The sequence below is a fragment of the Penaeus vannamei genome, chromosome 39 (genome assembly GCF_042767895.1).
Source record: "Penaeus vannamei isolate JL-2024 chromosome 39, ASM4276789v1, whole genome shotgun sequence".
Lineage (NCBI taxonomy): Eukaryota > Metazoa > Arthropoda > Malacostraca > Decapoda > Penaeidae > Penaeus > Penaeus vannamei.
The window spans coordinates 21190494-21197993 of record NC_091587.1 but is presented as its reverse complement, the minus strand read 5'-3'; the positions used below and the strand labels follow the sequence as shown (position 1 = coordinate 21197993).

General features: G+C 47.9%; 1 protein-coding gene across 9 annotated transcripts in view; it reads left to right on the top strand.

Moving 5' to 3' along the window:
• The window catches only part of LOC113808617 (echinoderm microtubule-associated protein-like 2), a 192423-nt gene that overhangs the window by 85499 nt on the left and 99424 nt on the right, over positions 1 to 7500 (top strand). The gene's annotated exons all lie outside the window — the stretch shown is intronic.

The following is a 7500-nucleotide window of genomic DNA, read 5'->3' as shown; positions in this document are numbered from 1 at the left end:
CCCTCACTTCCCCCTTACATTTCCTTCCCTTCACCCGTCCTCTTCCTCCCCTTTCCGTCTCCTCTCCTCACCTTACATTTCCTTCCCTTCCCCTCTCCTCCCCTTCACCCGTCCTCTCCCTCCCTTCTCTTCCCCCTTACATTTCCTTCCCCTTCACCCGTCCTCTTTCCTTCCTCTTTCCCCTTCCTTCCCGCTCTTCCTCCCTCTCCTCCCCTTACATTTCCTTCCCCTTCACCCGTCCTCTTCCTCCCCCTTTTCCGTCTCCTCTCCTCACCCTTACATTTCCTTCCCTTCCCCTCTCCTCCCTTTGACCCGTCCTCTCCCTCCCCTCTCCTCCCCTTACATTTCCCTTCCTTCACCCGTCATCTTCCTCTTTCCCCTTCCTTCCCCGCTCTCCCTCCCCTCTCCTCCCCTTACATTTCCTTCCCCTTCTCCCGTCATCTTCCTCTTTCCTCCCCTCATCCCCCTTACATTTCCTTCCCTTCCCCTCTCCTCCCCTTCACCCGTCCTCTCCTCCCCCTCTCTTCCCTCTTACATTTCCTTCCCCTTCACCCGTCATCTTCCTCTTTCCCCTTCCTTCCCCGCTCTCCCTCCCCTCTCCTCCCCTTACATTTCCTTCCCCTTCACCCGTCCTCTTCCTCTTTCCCCCTTCCTTCCCGCTCTCCTCCCCTCTCCTTCCCCTTTACATTCCTTCCCCTTCACCCGTCGTCTTCCTCTTTCTCCTTCCTTCCCCGCTCTCCCTCCCCTCTCCTCCCCTTTACATTTCCTTCCCCTTCACCCGTCGTCTTCCTCTTTCCCCTTCCTTCCCCGCTCTCCCTCCCCTCTCCTCCCTTACATTTCCTTCCCCTTCACCCGTCCTCTTCCTCTTTCCCCCTTCCTTCCCCGCTCTCCTCCCCCTCTCCTCCCCCTTACATTTCCTTCCCCTTCCCCTCCCCTCTTCTCCCCCTTACATTTCCTTCCCCTTCCCCTCTCCTCCCCTTCACCCGTCCTCTTCCTCTTTCCCTTTCCCTTCCCCTCCCCTCTCTTCCCCTCCCCTCCCCTCCCCTCTTCTTCCCCTTATATATTCTTCCCCTTTCCCTCTCCTCCCCTTTCCCCTACCTCCTCCTCCCCTCCCCCCCCCTTTTCCCGGCGAAGATTTTTAATTTTTATTTTTCATTATTATTATTTTTATTTTTATAATTTGCGAGATTGTTTTACATTTATGCTCCCAAAGAAACGGGCTATTTATGCGTGGGTTTTAATCTTAAATTAGGTAGATAGAACTGACGTTTGGTGGTCGGAAGAGAGAGCAAAGGTAAGCGTTAACTGACCTCGGATCGGAGTGGGTATGTGAGGTTACGCTTTGCCCTGGAATGAGGTTGTTAGATTGTGCGAGATTGTGCTGTATTTCCTTTTTTATTTGATTTGGGAAGTTATTGTTATTATCATCATTATTATCATTTATTTAGATTATTACTTTATGATTATTGTTATTATTGTTGTTATAATGATCATTGTTATCGTTATTGTTATTATTATTGTTATTTTTATTATTGTTGTTATTTTGTCTTTTATTATGATTATTTGTCTCTAATTCTGTTTAGATTTGGACTTGGGCATTTACTCCTTCGTGCCTATACCAGCGTCTGCATTCGAGGGAGTGCGAATGTGAACACGTTTTCCGAAAGAGAAACATTACTTGAATCGCCTGAACAAAAAGAATCCCGGGCACTTCCCTCCGCTATCTCGTCGCCGATATTATATACCCTGTTTAGACCCTCCGTCCGGTTTTATTTCCCAGCTGCGCTTATCTTATCGACATTGTCTATCAGCGAAAACGAGGTCTTCAAGACTCCTTCGCGAGAGAGACAGAGCACGTACGCTCGCACACACGGACAGACGCGTACACGGAAACGCGCGCACACACATACACACGCTCCCAAGAAATGGTAACTTTCACCCTCATCCATAAAGAAATAAAAAGGTTTAGTCCCTTCGCCGACTTCCGGAAGCCCAGTGCACCCACAAGGCCGACGAAAGTGCATGAGGAACACCAGTAAACCCGGGAATTACAACGAAAACGAAGCGTACGACGAAACAGATGGTCGCAGCCAAACGACCATTCACTTCGGACCCAAGACTGAAAAAAAAGAGAGAGAGAGAGATAGAGAGAGAATGAAAAAAAAAAAAAAAATCGAGGTATGTAAACAATCCGTTAAACTCGGCAAAGGTTTCGTTTCTGAGGAGGACAACTTTTACTCCGGGAGAGACCCTGTTTACTCCTTGGTCGATGCTGGAGGATTTTAAAGGAGGTTTTGGGGAGGCAGAGGTGGAGGCAGAGGGTCGCTGAGGGGGTGAAGGGGTGTATGAGGGGCTCGAGGGAGTGGAGTCGGGTGGAGTGGGCATGTGGAGGAAGGTGGAATGCGAGAATTCTGTATTGAAGAAAGTGGTTAAAATTATTAATACCGACTGAATTACTCCACCAGCTTAACAACGTAACTATTTATACGAAAACATGATTAATAACTAATAACTCATAACTAAAAAAAATACAATTGAGTAACTTTCAAATATAGATATATAAGTAATATACAATCGTAACTACAGTACTATATATAAATCCAGTTACGTAGCTCTTAAGCATAGTAAAAATAACTTAAACGAGAGCTACATAGACGTAGATATGACCCTATAACCACAACAAAAAATCATAATAGACTTTACAACGTTCGTAAACCTACGATTATAACTAACACCTTGAGAGGAAATGGCCTGTAACTTTGCGAAAATTAAGTGGGATCAAGATAAAGACTTGGTAGAAAATGGCGAATTCCTTGAAGTGTTCTCCAGCTTTAGAATCTTGCTAACCCGTCCTTCTGGGTTGGAGGGAGGGAGGGGGGAGATAGGAAAAGGAAAATAGATAAAATAATAGAAGATAAGAGATGAGGAGAAGACGTAGGATGAATATAGAAAGAGGGGAATCAAGGATAGGAAAGGACGTGCGCGCATACGAGAGAGAGAGAAGGAGAAAGGAAAGGAGAGAGAGAGAAATAGAGACATAGACGGGACGAAAGAAATGATAAGAAGACAGTAGATACAAAAGGTCATTTCTATACTGAGAGAGAGAAAGAGAAAGAGCAAAAGAGAGAAAATAAGAGAAACATTTCCCAAACTCGCACACACAACCACAGCAGAGAGCCATAGTCCGGATAAAACAAACAGACAATCACAACAACAACAACAACAACCGAGGCAACAAGAGCGACGCAACGCCACGACGCAGATCCATCAGCCAACGCTCCGGGCTACGTCAGCGTCGCAGCGTCAACGTCGTTCATCACGATTGAACGCCGAGTGAAAGTATTCCCGCTCCCTTCTTGCCCGGAGCTGGGGCCGTTCTCTCTCTCTCTCTCGCTCTATCTATCTATCTATCTATCTATCTATCTATCTATCTATCTATCTATCTATCTATCTATCTATCTCTCTCTCTCTCTCTCTCTCTCTCTCTCTCTCTCTCTCTCTCTCTCTCTCTCTCTCTCTCTCTCTCTCTCTCTCCCTCTCCTCTTTCCCTCTCCCTCTCCCTCCCTCCCTCTCTCTCTCTCTTTCTCTCTTTCTCTCTCTCTCCCTCTCTCCCTCTCTCCCTCTCTCTCCCCCTCTCTCCCTCTCCCTCTCCCTCTCTCCCTCTCTCTGCCTGCCTGCCTGAGTGTGTAGGCACAAGCGTATATGTGTATACGTATAACCTACTGTATAAAGTGTGTTTATGTGTGTGTATGTGTTTCTCTCTTTCACTCCCAATTAAACCGGCTGATCCGTGGGTTAACAGCAGATGGCAGAGATTTCCGTTGTTTATTAGCTTACAAAACCAGATCGCCGTTTGCTCCTGTCGAATTTATTGTGCAGTTTGGGGAGCTGTCGTCTCTCTCTGGGGACGGGCGCGTCATATAAGGTTAGGTCGCGTGTGCGCAAGCCGACCGTCTTTTGTTTTGGGGGTTGGTTCTTTCGAATGTTTGTTTATTTTTGGTTATTTTGATGTATTTTTGGGTTGTATTGATGGTGTCCTTGGTGCTTTCGTGTATGTTTTGGATTTTAGTGTATTGTTTATTTTGCTGTTGTATTTTGGGCGATTTTGTTGGATGGTTTGTTAATTTTGTTGTGGTTATAGTTTTTCTTGTGATATGTCTATTTCATTATGTTTTTATATAATTTTGTTTTTCATGTTTGTGAGACCGTAGTTTTGTGTTGTGATTAAGGGTCTCTCTCTCTCTCTCTCTCTCTCTCTCTCTCTCTCTCTCTCTCTCTCTCTCTCTCTCTCTCTCTCTCTCTCTCTCTCTCTCTCTCTCTCTCTCTCTCAATCTCTCTCTCTTTACTTTTGGCCCTCTCTCTCTACTTTTATTACCTCTCTCATACCTCTGTCTATCTCTACACACACACACATATGTATGTTTCCATCTATTTTTCTCTCTCCCTCCTTCGTTCAGCTTACAGCTTCTTTAAGGTCATGCTCTGAGATCTTTTAACATGAGAATATGTTTACTTTGACGCCTTGTTAGCATAATTTAGCTCCTGTCTTACATGCATTAGGTCTAAATATTTTGTTACTTCAGCTTACTTGTTATTTTTTTATTTGTTGTGCTTTGTAATTCCATGTTTATTATTCCCTCTCTCTAAGTGGCCTTTTCTGTTTATGTTCCTTTTTGTATATTTTTATTATGATGTTTTTCTTTGTTGCGAACTGCAGATATATGTTTTGTTTTATTTATTTCATTCATTCATCTGTTCTCTTACTCATTCGTTAGTTCACTTACTCACTCAGTTACTATTTCATTCAGCTTACTCTGTCACTTTCACATACTGTCGTGCTTACTCAGGGACAAATAATACATGTACGCATTTTCCCCTCTCTCTTCTTCCTCTCTCGCTCTCTCTCTCTCTCTCTCTCTCTCTCTCTCTCTCTCTCTCTCTCTCTCTCTCTCTCTCTCTCTCTCTCTCTCTCTCTCTCTCTCTCTCTCTCTCTCTCTCTTTCGCTCTCTCTCTCTCTTCTCTCTCTCTCTCTCTCTCTCTCTCTCTCTCTCTCTCTTTCCTCTCTCTCTCTCTCTCTCTCTCTCTCTCTCTCTCTCTCTCTCCCATTCTCTCTCTCTCTCTCTCTCTCTCTCTCTCTCTCTCTCGCTCTCGCTCTCGCTCTCTCTCTCTCTCTCTGCTCTCTCTTTCTCTCTCTCTCTCTCTCTCTCTCTCTCTCTCTCTCTCTCTCTCTCTCTCTCTCTCTCTCTCTCTTCTCTCTCTCTCTCTCTCTCTCTCTCTCTCTCTCTCTCTCTCTCTCTCTCTCTCTCTCTCTCTCTCTCTCTCTCTCTCTCTCTCTCTCTTCTCCTTTCTCCCTCGCTCTCCCCTTTCTTCCTCCCTCTCTCGTTCTCCCTTACTTCCCTCTCCTTCTCCCCTTCCCTTCCCCTGCCACCTCTCCACCTCCCCAAAAGGATAACCTTAGAGAGTGACACAGACCTCTCCCTCTCCGCCTGCCCACCCAACTCCACCTCATCCACGCCCCCTCTCTCCTCCCACCCACCTACCCTACTCTCCTCACCCTACCTCTCTCTCCCTCACCCACCCACCTCTCCTCACTTCACCTCTCTTCTCCACCCACCCACCTCTCTCCTCCACTTCCACCCTCCCTTCTCCCACCCACCCATCCCACCCTCTCTTTCTCCTCACCCAACCCAACCTCACATCACCCTTCCCTCCTCCCCCCCACCCACCTCTCCCACCCCACCCTACCTCTCTCCTCTTACTCAACCCTCTCCGTCACCCTCCCTACTTGCCCCCACACCCCACCCACCTCAACCCTCACCCCACACTCTCTCTCTACCCCATCCCATCATCTTATTCCCCCCACCCCATCCCACACTCTCTCTGCTACTCCCACCCATCCAACCCACCCCACCCCACCCCCACACCCTTCTTACTTCCCCTCCACCCCACCCCCACACTTCTCTCTCCATCCCACCCACCCCACCCCACCCTCTTAGCTCCTCCCACATCACCCCACACTCTCTCCCCACCCCATCCCACCCACTCTTACTCACTCCCACCCCACCCCATCCCACCTCACCCCACCCCACCCAACCCAACCCACACCACCCACTCGCCACCCCCCCCCTCCCCTCGCAGGTATTCAGCGTGTGTGTCTCTTAAAACAGGTTCTGATTCCTTCACTCGCCTCGACAGGGTTCTCGTCCTTGTTATTCACCGTGCGTCACCTAGTCGCCTTCAGGTACCAAGGTTTCTGGTCTTGATGTTGATGATGTTGATGATGTTGCTGGTGGTGATGCTTCTGCTGCAACCTCATTTGCATTTGTTCTTCCATCTTCTTTCTGCTTCTATCGTCTTTTTCTCTTTGTCTCATACTCTATTTCGTCTTTCTCTCCTCTCCTCCTTCTCTCTTTCTCTTCCTCCCTCAGGCCACCTCATGATGTTGATGATGTTGATGGTGGTGATGCTTCTGTTGCAGTCTCATTTCTATTTGCTCTTCCATCTTCTTTCTGCTTCTATCGTCTTTTTCTCTTTCTCTCCTACTCTCCTTCGTCTTTCTCTCCTCTCCTTCTCTCCCTCCCTCGGGCCACCTCATGATGTTGATGCTTCTGTTGCCATCTCATTTCTATTTGTTTTTCCATCTTCTTTCTGCTTTTCTCGCCTTTTTCTCTTTCTCTCCTACTCTCCTTCTTTCCTTCTCTCCCTTCCTCGGTCCACCTCATGATGTTGATGATGTTTTTGTTGTGGTCTTCCCCTCCCTTCCCTCCCCTCCCCTCGCCTCCCTTCCCTTCCCTACCCTTCCCTTCCCTTCCTTCCCTCCTTCCTCCCTTTCCTTCCCTTCCCTTCCCCTCCCCCTCCCTTCCCTTCCCTCCCCTCCCCCTCTTCCCTTCCCTTCCTCCTCCTCCTCCCTTCCCCTTCCCTCCCCCTCTTCCCTTCCTTCCCTTCCCTTCCTTCCCTTCCCTTCCCACTTCCCCATCTTTCTCACCCCCCCATTTCCCCAGGATGTTCATATTTGTAGTTTATCTTTCACGTACTCCTGTTTTTGTTTCCTCACTCCCCCTTCACTACATATTGATGATATTTGTATTTGTAACTCCTTCCTGCCTTCCTTCCCTTCTCCTCCTTCTTCTTCTTTCTTTCTTTCTTTCTCTTTCTTCTTCTTCTCCTTCTCCATTCTTCTTCCTTCTTCTTCTTCTTCTTCTTCTTCCTTCTTCTTCTTCTTCTTCTTCGTTCCTCCTCCTCCTCCTCCTCCCTTCCTCCTCCTCCCTCCTCCTCCTCCTCCTCCTCCTCCTCCTCCCTCCTCTCCTATCTTCATCCTCATCCTCCATCCCTCATCCCTCCTCTCCCTCCCCCTTTCCTCCCCCTCCCTCCCCTTCTCCTCCTCCACAGTGTTGATATTTGTGTACATCTCTCCCATCCTCTTCTTTCTCTCTTCTCCCCCCTTTGTTTACTACCCCCTCCTCTTGCTCCTCCTCCACCCCCTTCTTCCCCATGATGTTG